The sequence below is a fragment of the Rattus norvegicus genome, chromosome X (genome assembly GCF_036323735.1).
Source record: "Rattus norvegicus strain BN/NHsdMcwi chromosome X, GRCr8, whole genome shotgun sequence".
Lineage (NCBI taxonomy): Eukaryota > Metazoa > Chordata > Mammalia > Rodentia > Muridae > Rattus > Rattus norvegicus.
The window spans coordinates 58,408,029-58,429,675 of NC_086039.1; the positions used below are offsets into that span (position 1 = coordinate 58,408,029).

At 36.2% G+C, this 21,647-nt stretch overlaps 1 pseudogene; it reads left to right on the plus strand.

Moving 5' to 3' along the window:
- Nucleotides 1-797: 797 nt before the first annotated feature.
- On the plus strand, nucleotides 798-2,349 carry Thap12-ps1 (THAP domain containing 12, pseudogene 1; annotated as a pseudogene).
- Nucleotides 2,350-21,647: the final 19,298 nt, after the last annotated feature.

Below are 21,647 nucleotides of genomic sequence, written 5' to 3' on the forward strand. Positions count from 1 at the left end.
TACTTTTACTTTTTAGTTTCTTCTGTATCTAGAGGTAGATTTTACTGAAAAATAAAATTGAATGGCTTGCCTCTCATTCATCAACGCATTGTACTTATCTTAAAATATCTTTTATAATTTTTGAGATTGCATTAAATGCAATTACAATATACTTTTCTCCTCTTTCCTCCTTTCAAACCCTACAAGCATCCTTCCCTGATCTCCTTCAAATTCATGTTCTTTTAGTCATTGTTATTGCATCTCTCTATTTATTTTTATATTTGTACATTTATGTACTCCTAACTATAATTCGATCTGTCCATGTTACTTGTAGGTATGTTGTCAGGGCTAAAGGATTGTTAACACTGGATAACTTATTGGTTACTCTTTATTCCATAGGGAAGACTACATCTTCAGCTCCTAACTTTCCTCTATTGCTTATAGTTTTGTGTAGGATTGAGATTCCATGAACTTTTCTCTGTTCATTTTGCATATCCATTAGTACTCTCCTGAGACTTTATGATAAACAAGATAAGAAACAAACTAGAGAACAGGATAGTTAGATTTTGTAATCCAGTTATTTGCATTCCTGTGTTTTGGTCAATACATTGACAAAAATGTATTAATTGACACATAGCACCATTACTTATGACCTCCAAATGTCAATTGAGCTCCTTGGTGACACTAAGAACTGAAAAAGAGACCACGGTAGAGAGTTCCATGAGAAAAATGATTCAGACATGCCATCTATTACTAAAAGTGCATATTCTCTAGGGTTTTCATGGTTCATTTCATCCATGAATACCTAACTTAAACTTATGATCTATGTGATATTTTCCTCCATAAAAATTCTGAGAACTGCTGGCGGGAAGTTTGGGCCAAACCTCTGTGCTGCCCCCAACTGCACACAGAAGAACACGCAGTCTGTCCTGGCCTTCTTCAGGTTCCCACAGGACCCTGCCAGATGTCAGAAGTGGGTTGAGAATTGTAGGAGAGCAGACTTAGAGGATAAAACACCTGATCAACTAAATAAACATTATCAACTATGTGCCAAACACTTTGAGACCTCTATGATCTGTGGTACTAGTCCTTATCAGACAGTTCTTCGAGATAATGTAATACCCACAATATTTGATCTTACCAATCATTTGAACAATCTACATAGCAGACAAAGAAAATGGATAAAAGAATTGAGTGAAAATGAAATCAGGACTCTGAAAAAAATTAATAGCGTTAATGACTCAGCTTCTAAGGCCTTTTAAGAAGGTCTTGACCTGTTGAGGAAATGGCTTAACAAGAACAGGAAATGAACAGCAATGCTCAGAACCCCAGTGCAGAAGTGGAGAACCAGTAGAATGGAAATGTGTTGCCTTTAACCCTTGAAGAGAAAGAGAACAAAGAGTACCTGAAATCATTATTTGAGATTTTGATTCTCATGAAAAAGCAGAATATATCCTTGGATGGTCATGAGTGTGATTAGATACATGAGGGTCTCTTTGCTCCAGATAACTTACAGGCACTCCTGGAATGCCATATCAATTCTGGAGAAGAGGTCCTACGGAAGCACCTTGAGAACACGGCGGTCAACATATTATTCTGCTCTAAAACTCAGCAAAGGCAGATGCTGGAGATCTGTGAGAGCTGTATTCAGGAGGAGACACTCAGGGAAGTGAGAGCCTCACACTTCTTTTCCATTATCACAGACGACGACGTGGTAGACATTGCAGTAGATAAGCACCTCCCTGTGCTGATGAGGTTTGTCAGTGACGCTCATAACCTGAGAGAGGAATTTGTGGGATTTCTGCTATATGAAGCTGACGCAGAGATTTTGGCTGTGAAATTTCTCATATAATAACTGAGAAATGGGGATTGAATATGGAATTTTGTCATGGTTCGGCTTACATTTTGTCCAGTGGATTTTCTTCCAAAATCAAAGGTGTTGCACCCAGACTTTTAGAAAAATATCCTCAGGCTGCATACACCCTCTGTTCTTCCTGTGCCTTAAATACATGGTTGTCAAAGTCTGACCCAGTGATCGGTGTCCATGGCTTTAGGAATTGTTGGGGAAGTCTGTTCTTTTTTCCATCAATCACCACAGCTGCTTTTAGAACTTGATAATGCAATTTCTGTTCTTTTCCAGAATAGTGAAGAACAAGGTAAAGAACTGAAGGAAATTTGTCATTCTCAGTGGACAGGCAGGCATGATGCCTTTGAAATCTTAGTGGAGCTCCTACAAGCACTTATCATGTTTAGATGATATAAATAGAAACAAAAAATATTAGGTGGAATAACTATATAGATGGACTAGCATTTGTATTCTGTAGTGCAGTGACAGATTTTGATTTCATTGTTACCATTGTTGTTCTTTAAAATGTGTTATCTTTTACAAGAGCCTTTGGGAAGAATCTCCCGGGACAAACCTCTGATGTTTTCTTTGCAGCCAGCAGCTTGACTGCAGTACTGCATTCACTTAATGAGGTGATGTAAAATATTGAAGTTTATCATGATTTTTGGTTTGAGGAAGCCACAAATTTAGCAACCAGACTTGACATTCAAATGAAACTGCCAGGGAAGTTCCGGAGAGCACAGCAAAGTAGCCAGAGAGTTACTATAAAGATACTCTTCCTGTTCGAACAGTAGAGTACATTATTCAGGAACTTAAAGATATTTTCTCTGAACAGCACCTCAAAGCTCTAAAATGTCTATCTCTGGTACCTTCAGTGATAGGCCAGCTCAAATTTAACACATCAGAAGAGTGCCATGCTGACACGTACAGAAGTGGCCTACCCAATCCTGACACCCTCTCTCCTGAGCTTCATTGTTAGACAATCAAGTGTAAACACAGAAGAAAAGATATCAAGCTTCCATCCACCTTTTATGAAGTCCTCCATCTTCCTGATGTGGCTATGAAAATGGACGGAAGCATCTGAAAGCACACCTGCAGAATACTCTGACAGACCAGAGGTCAAGCAATTTGGCTTTGCTTAACGTAAATTTTGATATATAACGTGATTTATATTTAATTGTGGATATATATTAAACGCTATATAAAAATATCAGAGCCTCATACAAATAATTCAGAAACCATTGAAAATACCTAAAAGATTTTGAAAATGGCTGTCGTCTTATTTTGCTGTTTACAAGAAAAGCTGTAAGGTAGAGTAGGCCAGTTAATGACTTGCTGATAGACCTCCAATTTAACATATCATTAGCTATTGGTAATCCACGTGTTTAAATGGCCCCTGTTTGAACTCAGGCTTTCAATATCCATTTGTTCTTACAGAAGTTGCCATTGAGAGTACAAAAATGCCTCTCTGCTAGTGGTACTCTGGAAATCTTTTAGTTAAAAGTCATTTTTGACATAACATTATCACTGTTGATCCAGTTGTCAGTTTTAAGTTATCAGGTCTTTGGAAAATGAATTTTGTGAGAGAAATGCATTTTATGATGTGTCATGACGAAATACACCATTGACTTTTTGACTTGGAGTTACAGGTGTTTAAAATCTGTGGTAGCAGCACTTAGAAGGCAGAAGCATGAAAATAACAAGTTTTAGGTCAGCCTGGACTACATAATAAGAGCCTGTTTCAAAAACCAAGTGACTCCTGGGGTGGAGCTTAGTGTGTAGCTCTTGTCTAGCATATGTAAGTCCTAGCTAGGCTCTCAACTCAGTACTGCAAAAGGAAAACCAACAGATCAGCTTGTAATGGATGGTCACAGGAAGTAACTACAGCCTCGAACAGGTTAAACAAATTCTTATTTGATTGTTGCTGTTTACATTCCTTAATGGAACCCACAGTTTCATAGGCTTTTTTTACTATTCACTTCTGCTTCATGGAGATGACGGACACAGAGGCCATCCATATAGGCAACTGACTTGTCCGTTTTCTTCTTCTTTTTACATGATTATGTCTACTGACTCACCTTGATTTATAAGCAAAACCTACAGAAATAAATGTTTCATGGTTTATCTAAAAAATAATGCACAAAATGTTGCTGTTATTTTTGGTGAATAAAATAAATTATGTATTGTTTATTTCAATCTAAATAAAATGTGAATTTTGTTTAAAAATTCTGAGAAAAATGTATTAATCTTTTACGTGTTGGATTTAGAACTGCAAATTATACTAATATGAATAAATTCATTTTCCATAGATGGTGAAAAATTTGTGTCTTGAACACAGTGAAATAACTACAAATTCTGGTATGGATACATGATTATTATATTTTCATGAATATTATTAGTAATAACAAATAAGGGTATATTAGAAGAATCACTAAAAAGAACAGTATAGGGAACTGTCAGTAAATTTATCTACTGAAAGATTGTGAGAGGCCAAGACTTAATATATGCATCATGAAATATGTAAATCTTGAGATAATACACTACCAATGGAACAAACTCACTTGATTAGAAGATTCTCTAAGTTTTAACAATAAAGTTATACTAATTATTTTTATATTAACATTTTTTGAGTATTACTTGAATATTAATATTTTAAGAAATATTGGATAACTTTCAGTTACATTTGCAACATATATAAAAATCTATATAAAGATAACTTTTCATATATATATTCAATCATAATAACTAAAATTTAATGAAAATAATTTTCTAAATTCAAAATGTATTTCTAGATAAAAGGAGGTTGTTTACTTGATGATAAGGAATAGAATTTTCAGTAAAATGTTATGTAGTATAAATTTACAATTTCAAGGATATATATAAATTTTGAGAAGGTAAATGGGTTAAGATTTTTGAGATATCTGTATATTCTGAAAATAGATTATGGATATTTTAAGATAACTGATAAGCTCAACTGGTTAGGTGCATGTAAATTAGTGAACTAAAGATCATTTAATATTAAGAAATAGAATATACTTGATGAAGAAAATTTATTGACTGTTTATTACAAGTATACTATACTTTGAAATATACAATCTGTTAGTCATTTATTTCAGTTTTTATTTTAAAATTAGGAAATTGTGTTCGAAGAAAAATAAATTATAATTTCCCATGTAGACTTTTTTTAAAAGTTTATTAACCATGAGAGGGACATTCATTAACTATGCCTGACATTGCCAGGAAGCTTAGGATCCAGAGGTTGGATAGTGCATAGACATAGCATACAAGCAAATATTACTGGTCAAAAAAGCAATGAAATGATTTCTAATGATATTACGCTATATTCATAGAGTTTGGCCTACCATAATCATCATCAGATGCAGAGACCAGAAGCCGAACTTTAAGCAGGACTTAGGGAATCCTTTAGAAAATAAATAGGAAGGGTTTTAGGAGCCAGATGAGTCAAGGGCACAACAACAAAATTTAAACTGGCCTCATAAGAGCTCACAGAGGTTGAAGCAACAAATCACAGTACCTACATGGGTCTATCTGAGGTCCTGTGCATATGTTAACAGTTGTGTAGGTTGGTGTTTTTGTGGAATTCTGAACAGTGGGAGCAGGAGCTTTTTCTGACTCTCTATTGCCTGTTTTGGGCAAACTTTTCTTCCTACTAGGTTGCCTATTCCAGCCTTCATGTGAAAGTACATGTCTAGTCTTACTGTTAGGCCATATTTGGTTAACATATCTGGGACGCCTGCTTTTTTACTGAAGAAAAACAAAGAAAGAATGGATCTGGGGGAAAGAAGGTGCTGTGGGGAGACTGAGAGTATAAACTGTGGTCAGGATATGATATATGAGAGAAAATAATTTAAAAACACTATTTGAGAAGGCTGGAAAGACGGATCATCAGTTTATGAGCACTTTCTGCCTGGCATCCATATCATAACTGGTAAATATTTGTAATTCCATTTCCAGGGAATAGGATACCCTCTTCTGTCCTCCAAGGACACTCTATGTACACAGTATACATACAAACATGCAGGAAAAACATCTGCATACATAAAATGAAAATAATTCAAAAGCACCACAATATTTCAAATTTTCATTAACATAAGCTGTTAACACTTTTTTATTCATATTTTACACTGCTTGTTGCTTTAGGTATGAATTTTAATCTTATGTTTTTCAGTATGGGGACCTAAACCAGTGTCTATTGAATGCTACATAATCTACCAATAAGACCTCTGAGGCTTATCAATAGACGAGATTGAACTTATTGAGATCAGCATCACTAAGTAGCCTAGACTGACTTGCACTCATTTTGACCCGAAGTGGACACTGAACTTTTATGACGCTCTTGCCTCAGTCTCCTGAATCAATTCCAATTACAAAAAGAATTTCAATTTCCATATCCCAATTCATTATCTATATTTTATTTGATTCTGTTTGTGAATTCATGTTATACAAATTGGGATTTCTCACAAATGTTGGATAATATTATTCCAGTATTTCCTTTAAAACCTGACTCATAATGAATTTCCCTATTAAAAAATGTAAGTAGATGTTCACTAGGCTGGATTTTGTCTGTATTGTTTTTGTTATTACATTTTATTCATATAATGAATATTTTCTGAGAGTTGTTAGTGAATTTTGTTTGCTAATGTGTTTATAAACTTATGATTTAAGTATAAAATACATGAAAATAGAAACATAAATAAATCTTAAAATTTCAATTTGATTAATTTTCAGACTGTGAGCACACATATGAATTACCAAGTGTATTTAAAAAATACAAAACAAAACAAAAAAATCAACAGTAAGAATTATTAAAGGGTTTGTCATAAAAGTTTGGTCTTCTACAATTAAGTCCTCACAACCACATTCTTTTTTTTTTTTTTTTAGTTTTTTTTTTTTTTATTAATTTGAGTATTTCTTATATACATTTCGAGTGCTATTCCCTTTCCCGGTTTCCGGGCAAACATCCCCCTCCCCCCTCCCCTTCCTTATGGGTGTTCCCCTCCCAACCCTCCCCCCACTGCCGCCCTCCCCCCATAGACTAGCTCACTGGGGGTTCAGTCTTAGCAGGACCCAGGGCTTCCCCTTCCTCTGGTGCTCTTACTAGGATATTCATTGCTACCTATGGGGTCAGAGTCCAGGGTCAGTCCATGTATAGTCTTTAGGTAGTGGCTTAGTCCCTGGAAGCTCTGGTTGCTTGGCATTGTTGTACTTTTGGGGTCTCGAGCCCCTTCAAGCTCTTCCAGTTCTTTCTCTGATTCCTTCAATAGGGGACCTATTCTCAGTTCAGTGGTTTGCTGCTGGCATTCGCCTCTGTATTTGCTGTACTCTGGCTGTGTCTCTCAGGAGCGATCTACATCCGGCTCCTGTCGGTCTGCACTTCTTTGCTTCATCCATCTTGTCTAATTGGGTGGCTGTATATGTATGGGCCACATGTGGGGCAGGCTCTAAATGGGTGTTCCTTAAGTCTCTGTTTTAATCTTTGCCTCTCCCTTCCCTGCCAAGGGTATTCTTTTTCCTCATTTAAAGAAGGAGTGAAGCATTCACATTTTGATCATCCGTCTTGAGTTTCGTTTGTTCTAGGGATCTAGGGTAATTCAAGCATTTGGGCTAATAGCCACTTATCAATGAGTGCATACCATGTATGTCTTTCTGTGATTGGGTTAGCTCACTCAGGATGATATTTTCCAGTTCCAACCATTTGCCTACGAATTTCATAAACTCGTTGTTTTTGATAGCTGAGTAATATTCCATTGTGTAGATGTACCACATTTTCTGTATCCATTCCTCTGTTGAAGGGCATCTGGGTTCTTTCCAGCTTCTGGCTATTATAAATAAGGCTGCGATGAACATAGTGGAGCACGTGTCTCTTTTATATGTTGAGGCATCTTTTGGGTATATGCCCAAGAGAGGTATAGCTGGATCCTCAGGCAGTTCAATGTCCAATTTTCTGAGGAACCTCCAGACTGATTTCCAGAATGGTTTTACCAGTCTGCAATCCCACCAACAATGGAGGAGTGTTCCTCTTTCTCCACATCCTCGCCAGCATCTGCTGTCACCTGAGTTTTTGATCTTAGCCAATCGCACTGGTGTGAGGTGAAATCTCAGGGTTGTTTTGATTTGCATTTCCCTTATGACTAAAGATGTTGAACATTTCTTTAGGTGTTTCTCAGCCATTCGGCATTCCTCAGCTGTGAATTCTTTCTTTAGCTCTGAACCCCATTTTTTAATAGGGTTATTTGTTTCCCTGCGGTCTAACTTCTTGAGTTCTTTGTATATTTTGGATATAAGGCCTCTATCTGTTGTAGGATTGGTAAAGATCTTTTCCCAATCTGTTGGTTGCCGTTTTGTCCTAACCACAGTGTCCTTTGCCTTACAGAAGCTTTGCAGTTTTATGAGATCCCATTTGTCGATTCTTGATCTTAGAGCATAAGCCATTGGTGTTTTGTTCAGGAAATTTTTTCCAGTGCCCATGTGTTCCAGATGTTTACCTAGTTTTTCTTCTATTAGTTTGAGTGTGTCTGGTTTGATGTGGAGGTCCTTGATCCACTTGGACTTAAGCTTTGTACAGGGTGATAAGCATGGATCGATCTGCATTCTTCTACATGTTGCCCTCCAGTTGAACCAGCACCATTTGCTGAAAATGCTATCTTTTTTCCATTGGATGGTTTTGGCTCCTTTGTCAAAAATCAAGTGACCATAGGTGTGTGGGTTCATTTCTGGGTCTTCAATTCTATTCCATTGGTCTATCTGTCTGTCCCTGTACCAATACCATGCAGTTTTTATCACTATTGCTCTGTAATACTGCTTGAGTTCAGGGATAGTGATTCCCCCTGAAGTCCTTTTATTGTTGAGGATAGCTTTAGCTATCCTGGGTTTTTTGTTATTCCAGATGAATTTGCAAATTGTTCTGTCTAACTCTTTGAAGAAATGGATTGGTATTTTGATGGGGATTGCATTGAATCTGTAGATTGCTTTTGGTAAAATGGCCATTTTTACTATATTAATCCTGCCAATCCATGAGCATGGGAGATCTTTCCATCTTCTGAGGTCTTCTTCAATTTCTTTCCTCAGTGTCTTGAAGTTCTTATTGTATAGATCTTTTACTTGCTTGGTTAAAGTCACACCGAGGTACTTTATATTATTTGGGTCTATTATGAAGGGTGTCGTTTCCCTAATTTCTCTCTCGGCTTGTTTCTCTTTTGTATAGAGGAAGGCAACTGATTTATTTGAGTTAATTTTATACCCAGCCACTTTGCTGAAGTTGTTTATCAGCTTTAGTAGTTCTCTGGTGGAACTTTTGGGATCACTTAAATATACTATCATGTCATCTGCAAATAGTGATATTTTGACCTCTTCTTTTCCGATCTGTATCCCTTTGATCTCCTTTTGTTGTCTGATTGCTCTGGCTAGAACTTCAAGAACTATATTGAATAAGTAGGGAGAGAGTGGGCAGCCTTGTCTAGTCCCTGATTTTAGTGGGATTGCTTCAAGTTTCTCTCCATTTAGTTTAATGTTAGCAACTGGTTTGCTGTATATGGCATTTACTATGTTTAGGTATGGGCCTTGAATTCCTATTCTTTCCAGGACTTTTATCATGAAGGGGTGTTGAATTTTGTCAAATGCTTTCTCAGCATCTAATGAAATGATCATGTGGTTCTGTTCTTTCAGTTTGTTTATATAATGGATCACGTTGATGGTTTTCCATATATTAAACCATCCCCGCATGCCTGGGATGAAGCCTACTTGATCATGGTGGATGATTGTTTTGATGTGCTCTTGAATTCGGTTTGCCAGAATTTTATTGAGTATTTTTGCGTCGATATTCATAGGGGAAATTGGTCTGAAGTTCTCTTTCTTTGTTGTGTCTTTGTGTGGTTTAGGTATAAGAGTAATTGTGGCTTCGTAGAAGGAATTCGGTAGGGCTCCATCTGTTTCAATTTTGTGGAATAGTTTGGATAATATTGGTATGAGGTCTTCTATGAAGGTTTGATAGAATTCTGCACTAAACCCGTCTGGACCTGGGCTCTTTTTGGTTGGGAGACCTTTAATGACTGCTTCTATTTCCTTACGAGTTATGGGGTTGTTTAACTGGTTTATCTGTTCCTGATTTAACTTCGATACCTGGTATCTGTCTAGGAAATTGTCCATTTCCTGAAGATTTTCAAATTTTGTTGAATATAGGTTTTTATAGTAAGATCTGATGATTTTTTGAATTTCCTCTGAATCTGTAGTTATGTCTCCCTTTTCATTTCTGATTTTGTTAATTTGGACGCACTCTCTGTGTCCTCTCGTTAGTCTGGCTAAGGGTTTATCTATCTTGTTGATTTTCTCAAAGAACCAACTTTTGGTTCTGTTGATTCTTTCTATGGTCCTTTTTGTTTCTACTTGGTTGATTTCAGCTCTGAGTTTGATTATTTCCGGCCTTCTACTCCTCCTGGGTGTATTTGCTTCGTTTTGTTCTAGAGCTTTTAGGTGTGCCGTCAAGCTGCTGACATATGCTCTTTCCTGTTTCTTTCTGCAGGCACTCAGCGCTATGAGTTTTCCTCTTAGCACAGCTTTCATTGTGTCCCATAAGTTTGGGTATGTTGTATCTTCATTTTCATTAAATTCTAAAAAGTTTTTAATTTCTTTCTTTATTTCTTCCTTGACCAGGTTATCATTGAGTAGAGCATTGTTCAATTTCCACGTATATGTGGGCATTCTTCCCTTATTTTTATTGAAGACCAGTTTTAGGCCGTGGTGGTCCGATAGCACGCATGGGATTATTTCTATCTTTCTGTACCTGTTGAGGCCCGTTTTTTGACCAATTATATGGTCAATTTTGGAGAAAGTACCATGAGGAGCTGAGAAGAAGGTATATCCTTTTGCTTTAGGATAGAATGTTCTATAAATATCCGTTAAGTCCATTTGGCTCATGACTTCTCTTAGTCTGTCGACATCACTGTTTAATTTCTGTTTCCATGATCTGTCCATTGATGAGAGTGGGGTGTTGAAATCTCCCACTATTATTGTGTGAGGTACAATGTGTGTTTTGAGCTTTAGTAAGGTTTCTTGTACATATGTAGGTGCCCTTGTATTTGGGGCATAGATATTTAGGATTGAGAGTTCATCTTGGTGGATTTTTCCTTTGATGAATATGAAGTGTCCTTCCTTTCTTTTTTGATGACTTTTAGTTGGAAATTGATTTTATTTGATATTAGAATGGCTACTCCAACTTGCTTCTTCTGACCATTTGCTTGGAAAGTTGTTTTCCAGCCTTTCACTCTGAGGTAGTGTCTGTCTTTTTCTCTGAGGTGTGTTTCCTGTAGGCAGCAGAATGCAGGGTCCTCGTTGCGTATCCAGTTTGTTAATCTATGTCTTTTTATTGGGGAGTTGAGGCCATTGATATTGAGAGATATTAAGGAATAGTGATTATTGCTTCCCGTTATATTCATATTTGGATGTGAGGTTATGTTTGTGTGCTTTCATTCTCTTTGTTTTGTTGCCAAGACGATTAGTTTCTTGCTTCTCCTAGGGTATAGCTTGCCTCCTTATGTTGGGCTTTACCATTTATTATCCTTTGTAGTGCTGAATTTGTAGAAAGATATTGTGTAAATTTGGTTTTGTCATGGAATATCTTGGTTTCTCCATCAATGTTAACTGAGAGTTTTGCTGGATACAGTAACCTGGGCTGGCATTTGTGTTCTCTTAGGGTCTGTATGACATCAGTCCAGGATCTTCTGGCCTTCATAGTTTCTGGCGAGAAGTCTGGTGTGATTCTGATAGGTCTCCCTTTATATGTTACTTGACCTTTTTCCCTTACTGCTTTTAATATTCTTTCTTTATTTTGTGCGTTTGGTGTTTTGACAATTATGTGACGGGAGGTGTTTCTTTTCTGGTCCAATCTATTTGGAGTTCTGTAGGCTTCTTGTATGTCTATGGGTATCTCTTTTTTTAGGTTAGGGAAGTTTTCTTCTATGATTTTGTTGAAGATATTTACTGGTCCTTTGAGCTGGGAGTCTTCACTCTCTTCTATACCTATTATCCTTAGGTTTGATCTTCTCATTGAGTCCTGGATTTCCTGTATGTTTTGGACCAGTAGCTTTTTCCGCTTTACATTATCTTTGACAGTTGAGTCAATGATTTCTATGGAATCTTCTGCTCCTGAGATTCTCTCTTCCATCTCTTGTATTCTGTTGGTGAAGCTTGTATCTACAGCTCCTTGTCTCTTCTTTTGGTTTTCTATATCCAGGGTTGTTTCCATGTGTTCTTTCTTGATTGCTTCTATTTCCATTTTTAATTCGTTCAACTGTTTGATTGTGTTTTCCTGGAATTCTTTCAGGGATTTTTGCGATTCCTCTCTGTAGGCTTCTACTTGTTTATTAATGTTTTCCTGTGTTTCCCTAAGTGTGTTCATGTCTTTCTTGAAGTCCTCCATCATCATGATCAAATATGATTTTGAAACTAGATCTTGCTTTTCTGGTGTGTTTGAATATTCCATGTTTGTTTTGGTGGGAGAATTGGGCTCCGATGATGGCATGTAGTCTTGGTTTCTGTTGCTTGGGTTCCTGCGCTTGCCTCTCGCCATCAGATTATCTCTAGTGCTACTTTGTTCTGCTATTTCTGACAGTGGCTAGACTGGCCTATAAGCCTGTGTGTCAGGAGTGCTGTAGACCTGTTTTCCTCTCTTTCAGTCAGTTATGGGGACAGAGTGTTCTGCTTTCGGGCGTGTAGTTTTTCCTCTCTACAGGTCTTCAGCTGTTCCTGTGGGCCTGTGTCTTGAGTTCACCAGGCAGCTTTCTTGCAGCAGAAAATTTGGTCTTACCTGTGGTCCCGAGGCTCAGGTTCGCTCGTGGGGTGCTGCCCACGGGCTCTCTGCAGCGGCAGCAACCAGGAAGACCTGTGCCGCCCCTTCCGGGAGCTTCAGTGCACCAGGGTTCCAGATGGTCTTTGGCTTTTTCCTCTGGCGTCTGAGATGTGTGTGCAGGGAGCAGTCTCTTCTGGTTTCCCAGGCTTGTCTGCCTCTCTGAAGGTTTAGCTCTCCCTCCCACGGGATTTGGGTGAAGAGAACTGTTTATCTGGTCTGTTTCTTTCAGGTTCCGGTGGTGTCTCAGGCAGGTGTCCTGCTGCTCCTGGGCCCTCCTCCACGGGAGCCCAGAGGCCTTATACAGTTTCCTCTTGGGCCAGGGATGTGGGCAGGGGTGAGCAGTGTTGTTGGTCTCTTCCGCTCTGCAGCCTCAGGAGTGTCCACCTGACCAGGCGGTTGGGTCTCTCTCTCACCGGGTCTGGGAGCAGAGAGCTGCTGCGGGCCGGGATCCGTGGGTGTCCACAACCACATTCTAAAAGACAGGTTAGGATGTTACATACAATTTATAATTCCAGAGTTAAGAAAGCAGAGACAGAAAAATCCCTAAAATGTACTGATCTGCCAGTCTACCCTACAAAGTATGCTCCATGAGAGTAAAAGAAAGTGTCTCAAAATATAAAGATCTAACATTGGAGAATTTACTGTAGAATGATACCTGGCATTAACAATTGGCCTCTACTCACACATGCACATCTTCACACACATAAATCATAAATAAATAATAAAATTAAACAGTAGATAGTGCACCATAAAAAATGCTGTAGCCAGCTGTTTTCCTTCCTTTTATGTTTGTGTGTGTTTGTGTGTTTGTGTGTGTGTGTGTGTGTTTGTGTGTGTGTGTGTGTGTGTATTTAATGTAAGGCTACATGTATTGTGCAATGGATGGCTGTGCTATAGGCACATATTATCTTTTTATATAAAACTCAAGAGCATTTCACAATGCATCTTCTCATAATAATTACTATCCTATTTTTAAAGCTCTAAAAGTATTATGTACGTTTTACTTTTATATAAATTGTAGACTATGTTGTGAGTTGCTCATTCATCAAGATTACTGTTTATATTTTTCTATTGGGTGATGTTCACTTGTTATTATTGTTTTATAGTTTATTGAAAATTTGTAGTGAAAGGTCTATTCCTATTTCATGGTTCATTTAAGTAATCTTTACTCTCATAGTTGGTTCTTTCTAAAAATAATATACATATATAATTAACATATAGAGTAATATCAAGTTACTCTTACATGTTTTATTCATTGCCTTTTTATATTTTATATTTAATTCTTGATTTCCCTGGAGCTGGAACAAATGTTTGTGAATGACCTGGCATAGGTGCTAGGAACTGAGCTTGGGTCTTCTGCAAGTGAAGTACATATTCTTCACCACTGAGCCATCTATCCTCCTCTGCTCGGTTTGATTTTATCACTTTAAGTGTCATTTTACTCTAGCTGGTAACTAGAATATATTTCATGGTTCTGAAGTTGTTCTATTACATTTTACTCAGTTTTCTTTTTGCAGTCCAATATTAATTCATCTGGAACTCATTGTATCAAACAAGTGTAAAGTTCCCACATTAAAATCCAATTTATAAACACTATTTTAAAAAGGGGAGGAGTGGGATAAAGAACTGTAGGAGGGGGGACCAGGAGTGGGCAATGACTGGAATATAAATAAAATAATTAAAACTAAATAAGAAGATAGTTCTTTCCTTACTGCAATGTAGGTGTTCTAAGTCAATGATAGTATAAAGTGATTTTATAATAATCCCCCTACTCCCAACTACATCTTCTGTTGCTCATTGCCAATGTTGTAGTACAAAATTATTAAGTGAAATAGTAAATAATGAATTACTAATCTATTTTAGATTGAACATCATTGTGAATACCTTATGAAGTCTCAATAAACCCAGCTTTATCCTGCTCAGTTAGGAGACTTACTGTCATAGTATATGTGCTTTTGTTCAAGTAATAATTATATATAATATTAATATAACCCCAGTGTCAAAGAGGAATGATCCTAGAAATTAGCCTACATTAATCCTTTAAGGAAAAATGCAGTTTATGACACAAGGAAAAATATGTTTGCTCATAAACTTTTTAACATCTACAGTGAAAACAGAAGTTCGTCTGAAATTGTAATGAAGAAAAATAATTCACAGTTATTTTGTGGTCAAACCTAAAACTGCAAAAATTACAGCCCAAAAATTATTATTTTCATTTATTTTATGTATTTGAAAGTATTATCTTAATTTATTTAAACACACTTTTTTAATGTATTATAATTCCCTTGTTATATTTGCATTTTCTTTTTAATCAGGGAATTTGCTGACATCTGATTTAGGACTGTTGCATATGTGTTTATAAAAGGAGTACATAGGGATAGGGTATTTCTACAAAATTTCTTGCAAGCTTGGGAATAAGAGTTCTTATTTAAAATGGGGTGCAGGAAACATGATGACAAATACCTGTAATCTTAGCCTTTGGAAGCTGACATGGTAGGATTGCTTCAAATCTAAGTCCTTCTTGGTGTACATCATGGGTTAGAGGTTAGTCAGGGTTGTATAACAAGACTGTCCGACAAATAGTACCCTACCATGTAGCATAGCATAGCAAAGCATAACATAAGAGAAAATAGAATAAGTTGGGATATTTGCTCCTTTTCTGTTTTTCGAGTGTGTGGGTTTGGGACTATATATTTTTGAAATGTTTTAGATCAACTTAAAGTTATGTTATGTCATAGCATACAGTCACATTTTAGAAATTACAGGATGGTTTGGAGAAAGGTTTATGAAATATTTTTTCTCTGAACAGGAATCTCATACTACCATGTCTGCTTCATTGTTTTGAAAGCCCTGGATTAAGGAACAATGTGGAAAAATAAAATAAAATCAGATCTAACTCTGTGAAAGTCATAAAAGAAATTCTTAATTACTTGGCAAAATAAAATTTTATTTTTATTATTTATTTATTTATTATTTATTAATGTATTTATTTACTTATATTTCATTCCAGATTTTATTCTCCTCCCAGTTCACCCTCCAACTGTTTCACATTCCATACCTCCACCCTGCCCACCACTCTGCAGGTGTATGCCGCCTGGTTGGTGATCAAGTGTCTGAGAGATCTCAGGGACCCAGGTTAATTGAGACTTCTGGTCAGCTTACAGGGTTGCCCTTCTCCTGATCCTTCTCCAGCTTTTCCCTAATTCAACCAGAGGGATCAGCAGCTTCTGTTCATTGGTTGGGTGCAAGTATATGGTATCTGACACTCAGCTGCTTGTTGGATTTGAACCTTTGTTTTGGCTTGTATTTTATTTTATTTTATTTTGGCTTCCTCCCTCCCTGTTTCCTCCTTCCTTTAGTTTATTTTTATCTTTTATTTTAGTTGTGTGGGAAAGCAAGTAGGGAGGATGTGAGAGGAGTTGGGGAAGGAAAATACTATAATCAAAATATATTGTATCAAAATATTAATAAAATTAAATAAATATTTAAGAAGGGATATACAATAGGACTCATGTAGCATGAAAGTAGAAAGGGAGCTATGGGAAAATATGGATGAGTATGAGGACTGGCCAGGGGGATGATCAAAAAGAGATGGGGAAGATAATGGATACGTATAAATCTTGTTTGACAATTTCATAATAAAACCTAATACTCTATATAATGAATTGAGATGATCTTTTAATTCACCTGTTCAAAGAAAATGTATCAATTTCTTTAGAATTTTTCTAAGAAATAGCATCAAATCTTGACATTTAATATGGCAATCACAGGTAAATAGAAGATAAAAGTATAAAACTCACAATGTTTAGTCATTTTTTGTACTTTTCAGTAGAACACAATTGTAGGGCCCTTGTTAACTGTACTGCTTAATTCCATATAAATATTATCTGGATTACTTCATGGAAAATATTACTTTGGATTTTTTTTTGTTTTGTTTTGTTTTGTTTTGTTTTATGGTTCAGTATTGTAGTGGTTTGAATGAGCATTACTCCTGTAAGCTCACATATTTGAATGTTTTCTCCAAAGTTGGATGGAAGTGTTTGGGAAACATTAGGAGGTATGGGCTTGTTGGAGGAGATATGGCACTGGGGTGAGCTTTAAGATTTCAAAAGGCCATGCCATACCCAGTTATCTTTCTCTCTTTTTTTTTTTTCTGCTTCATGGTAGTCGTCTCAATGCCTAACTGCTGCTGTGTTTCCTGCCATAATGGTCATAGACTTGGCCTCTCAAACTGTAAACAAATCCCCAATTAAATCCTTTCTATTACAAGCCATGGTATCTTGGTTGTAGTATCTCTTCACATCAATAGAAAAGTAATTAACATAAGTATTTAAATAGATAAAACCTTGAGAAATTTCAAAGAAAAAATTCAGCATGGAATCTTTTAAACATCATAAACAAGAGGTCAAAAATGTTACAAAGGTCAAATCATAAGCATCAGCAGAAACTGAAAAATATTATGAAAAAAACAAAGGAGGAATCATGGTAATCTCAATATCCTATTTTAATAGCAATATTTTCCAGTTGTGACTAATAAAATTTCTAAATTCAAGTACATTTTAAGGAAAAGCTGGAAAAACTGAGGGAGGACTAGCAGTCTCAATTAACCTGGACCCTGAGATCTCTCAGACAATGGATCACCAACCAAGCAGCATATACCAGCTGACATGAGGCCTCCAACACATATACAGTAGAAGACTCCTGGGTCTGGGTTCAGTCAGAGAAGATGCATGTAACACTCAAGAGACTGCAGGCCCCAGGAATAAGGAAGGCTACTGGGGTGGTCATCAGGGAGACATCCTTGTGGAAACAGGAAGGGGGAGGAGGTATGGGATGTGGAACAGTCAGAGGGTGGACTGGGAGGGAAATAAAATTTGGAGTATAAAATATAGATTATATAAAATTTAAAAAATTAAGATAAACCACTAGATGAGAGCAAAACATTGACAGTTAATATTGCACTTGTTAAGCAACCTATTGATAAACTTATAATTACCATGAGAAATAAACTCAAAATCTGTTAACTGCCTATGATTCCACATTTCTTGTGTGTGCATGATATGAGAAAGAAGTCACTTTTACTCTTTATTTCAGCCTTTTCTATGCTATCTTATTTTTAATGTATGTATATAATTTCTAATAATCAAACACAGTTTAGTAAGGTTCGAACTTACTGAAAAATATCAAAATCATTTCAAATGAAAGCATGTGATAATAGTATGACTTGAAAAAATGAACTATTGTGTACCAGAAGAAGGGTATAATGTTTTTTATGAAATCTAAAATACCTGTAATGTAAGGATGTAATATTAATTAAACATTGTTAAAAAATTAGAATTCTATTACAGTCATTTTGATGAAATATACCTAAGTATTTTATATGTGAAAAACACTTGTCATCTAGTATTCTTTCACCTTTTATAAATTAACATGATGATAATGATAGAGGAACATTTTTCAAAGTTTTTACTCTCACTAGTTAATAACTAATGATGTCCTCCATCTTCACTTGTTTCTTTGTTTTTTCTAGCTTTTTTGAGGAATAATTGACCAAATACACATTTCATATTCATGAACATGATGTTGCACCACAAAAAGATTTCTAAATTTCTAAATTAAAGAACAATAAATTTTAAAATGGAGAACAAGTACATACAAAATGAACACATGTGGTATGAACTCAGGGAAAAGTAGATCTTAGCCCAAAAGCTCAGAATAACCAAGATACAATTTACAGACCACATAAAGCACAAGAAGAAAAAATACCAAAGTGTGGATGCTTCAGTCTTTCTTAGAAGGGAGAACAAAATATTCACAGGAAGAAATATGGAGACAAAATGTGGTGCAGAAACTAAAGGAAAGGCCATTCAGAGACTGACCCACATGGGAATCCATCCTATAGACAGTCACCAAACCCAGACACTATTGCAGAGGCCAAGAAGTACATGCTGACAGGAGCCTGATATAGCTCTCATTTAAGAGGCTCTCAAATACAGAGCTAGACACTCACAAGCAACCATTAGACTGAGAACAGGATCCCCAATGGAGGAGTTACAGAAAGGACTGAAGGAGATGAACGGGTTTGCAATCCCATAGGAACAACACAGTATCAACCTACCAGACCCCCCCCAGAGGTCCCAGGGACTAAAGGACTAACAAAAGAGTACACATGGAAGGACTGAGGGCTGCAGCTGCATATATAGCAGAGAATGGACTTGTCATATATCAGAGGGAGAAGAGGCCCTTGGTCCTGTGAAGACTTGATGCCCCAGTGTAAGTAGATGCAAGAGCAGGGAGGAGGGAGGGAGTGGGTGGGTGGGTGGGGGAGTATGCTCATGGAGCAGAGGGAGGGAGGTTAGGATAGGGAGTTTCTGGAGGGGAAACTGGGAAAGGGGTAATATTTGAAATATAAATGAAGAAAATACTCAATAAAAATTTACCAAAGTTTTTGAAGTTATTAAGGAATAGTTATAAGGCAATACAAACTAATGTTATATTCTAAATTATCCTTCAATGCTAAAGATTTTTATATTGCATATTTCAATTTTACTTTTTTAAAACAGCTTCTGAGCAATCGCTTCATGGGAGTTAGATTCCTTCTATACAATTTACCATGATGACCATTAACTATATGAAAAATATTCAGTCCCAATAAAGCTCATATGTGTATTTTTAATAAGTGTCTAATGATTTATTCCTGTAATACCAGTGATAGGATTGCTGAGGAACATGAGTTTGAGGCTACTTTCAGCTACAGAGCAAGACCCTGTCTTCAACAATAAAAGCAAGAGCCATTTAATAACATTTAGGATAATCATATTAGCAAATGTTAAAGTTATAAATACAATTTTGGCAATGTGAACATTTTGATTCTTGCATAGGTATTCTAAGCATAACCTTTCTGAAAATGCAATTTCAATAAATATTGAATGGCTTTCCTAGAAATGCAGTCAATGTTGTCTATAAGATGGACATCTGTAATATGTTATACCACATATAATAGCAAAACGGTCAAGCAAACTGCATCAGGTTGCTAGAGAGAAATGGTTAGGTACATTTGGCCCAAAGCCTACTTTTGTTAGATAAAAGAAGAATAGAGTAAGAACGAACGAATGAACGAATGAACGAACGAACGAAAGAAAGAAAGAAAGAAAGAAAGAAGGGAGGGAGGGAGGGAAGGAGGGAGGGAGGGAGGGAAGGAGGGAGGGAGGGAGGGAGGGAGGGAGGGAGGGAGGAATTAAAAGAGTTTTTTGCCAGGGTTAAATTGTTTACATTCAATTGAGAAGTCTCAGCCCAGTGTGCTAAAGATGTTTTATAATGGAGACATACCTCACCACCAATTATATCAGGAGGAACAGAAATATCAAGTTTTAGGTATTAGTTGACCTGATCATATTTCCTTCCATCATAGTAGATAAAAATGCCACTATTCTTTAGTAAAGGAGCATTTTTTCAAGCACATACAAATTTTTATTAAATTCCTATTTTTCCATTCATCCAAATCCTTGCATATTAACTACTTTTCTTTTGCTATGACAAAAGAAAAATGTTTATTTGGGCTTTCGATTCTAGGAATGTAAGGTCCATCATGGCAGGAAGGCACGGCTACAAGCAGCATGCATGTAGTCTGAAGCATGGATCTGGGAGATCACATCTTCCAATGCAAGCAGAAAGCAGAGAGAGAAAACTGGAAGTGGCTCAAAGTTTTCACTGTCTAAGCTTTTCTATGTTAAGTTTATTAAATTAATCATCTGCATGTATTTGACATTATGATAGATGAAATAACAAATTTACATTTTTGCTCCTAAAATCCTTTAGAAATACACTGATGCTTGTACTAGTTAGGCGATGATTAAAATGACTTTTACCACTTGAAGTTAGAATACATAGGTCAGAGAAAATTCAAGATCATTGGATAAAGTATTTGACATGTTACATAGTTGGATAGTGTATAGAAGAGAAGACATACAACCATTAAATTTTGTCAAATATATTTTCTGTATTTTCATCAGATTGACAAAAACTAAGCTTAGCAAAGTTTTATTACTAAACATAAGAAAATCCAGGCATTTGCCTAAATACGTTTGGAGTTAGATAGTGAGAATATTCCGTAAATATTGGGAAATCTTTTAAAAGCCTAAAGATATTTATTTTGTTTTATTTACTTTTTATGCACTTTGATTCTGTAATTTTCATGTGCATATCACAGTACATATGTAATTCTCTTGTAATTAGGCAGCTATGAACAGGTATGAAAATAAGAAAATATAATAGTACTACAGGATAATTAAAGAACCTTTTATAATTGTCAGCTATAGTTCTCAGTGTTTCAAACCTTTAGCAAATCATTTCCTATTGAAAGCTATTAAATATATATGATTATCATTCCCCTTTTACAGATGAGAAATAGGCAGCAAGTTATTGGCAGATCCAATATTTGATCTCAAGAAAAGTAGTGCCAATGATGGTGCTAGTTAGAGAAGACGTTTATCATTTAGCCATTTGTTTGAAAACCCAATTGTTCATTACATAGAAAATATTTTATAATCTAGTTGACTTATTTCTAGTGAATATATCTTAGTAGGCTGAACAAGAATATGTTTTTCTTGTAGGTATTGAAAAAAAACTAGGATTCCATATAGCTTTTTCCTTTTCTTTGTCTCGGTGTTATGTGGCAGAAAGCATGGAAAAGAAGTCAAGAAATAATGATAATTTGCCTGCTTGTTTTACTGCTTAGAACACTTCCCATAAGTGATACCCATTAAACATTATAATCCCTTAGTCAGCTAATTTACCATTCACAGTGTAACTTCCAGAGGTCATGATACTGATATATAAAAATTTAGCAATATGATGCAGATAATCTATGCAGATCTTAAATTTTCAAATTGACATTAATTTCAGTGAAAGAAAAATGATTGTTCATTTGTTGTTCAGAAATACATGTGTTATATTACA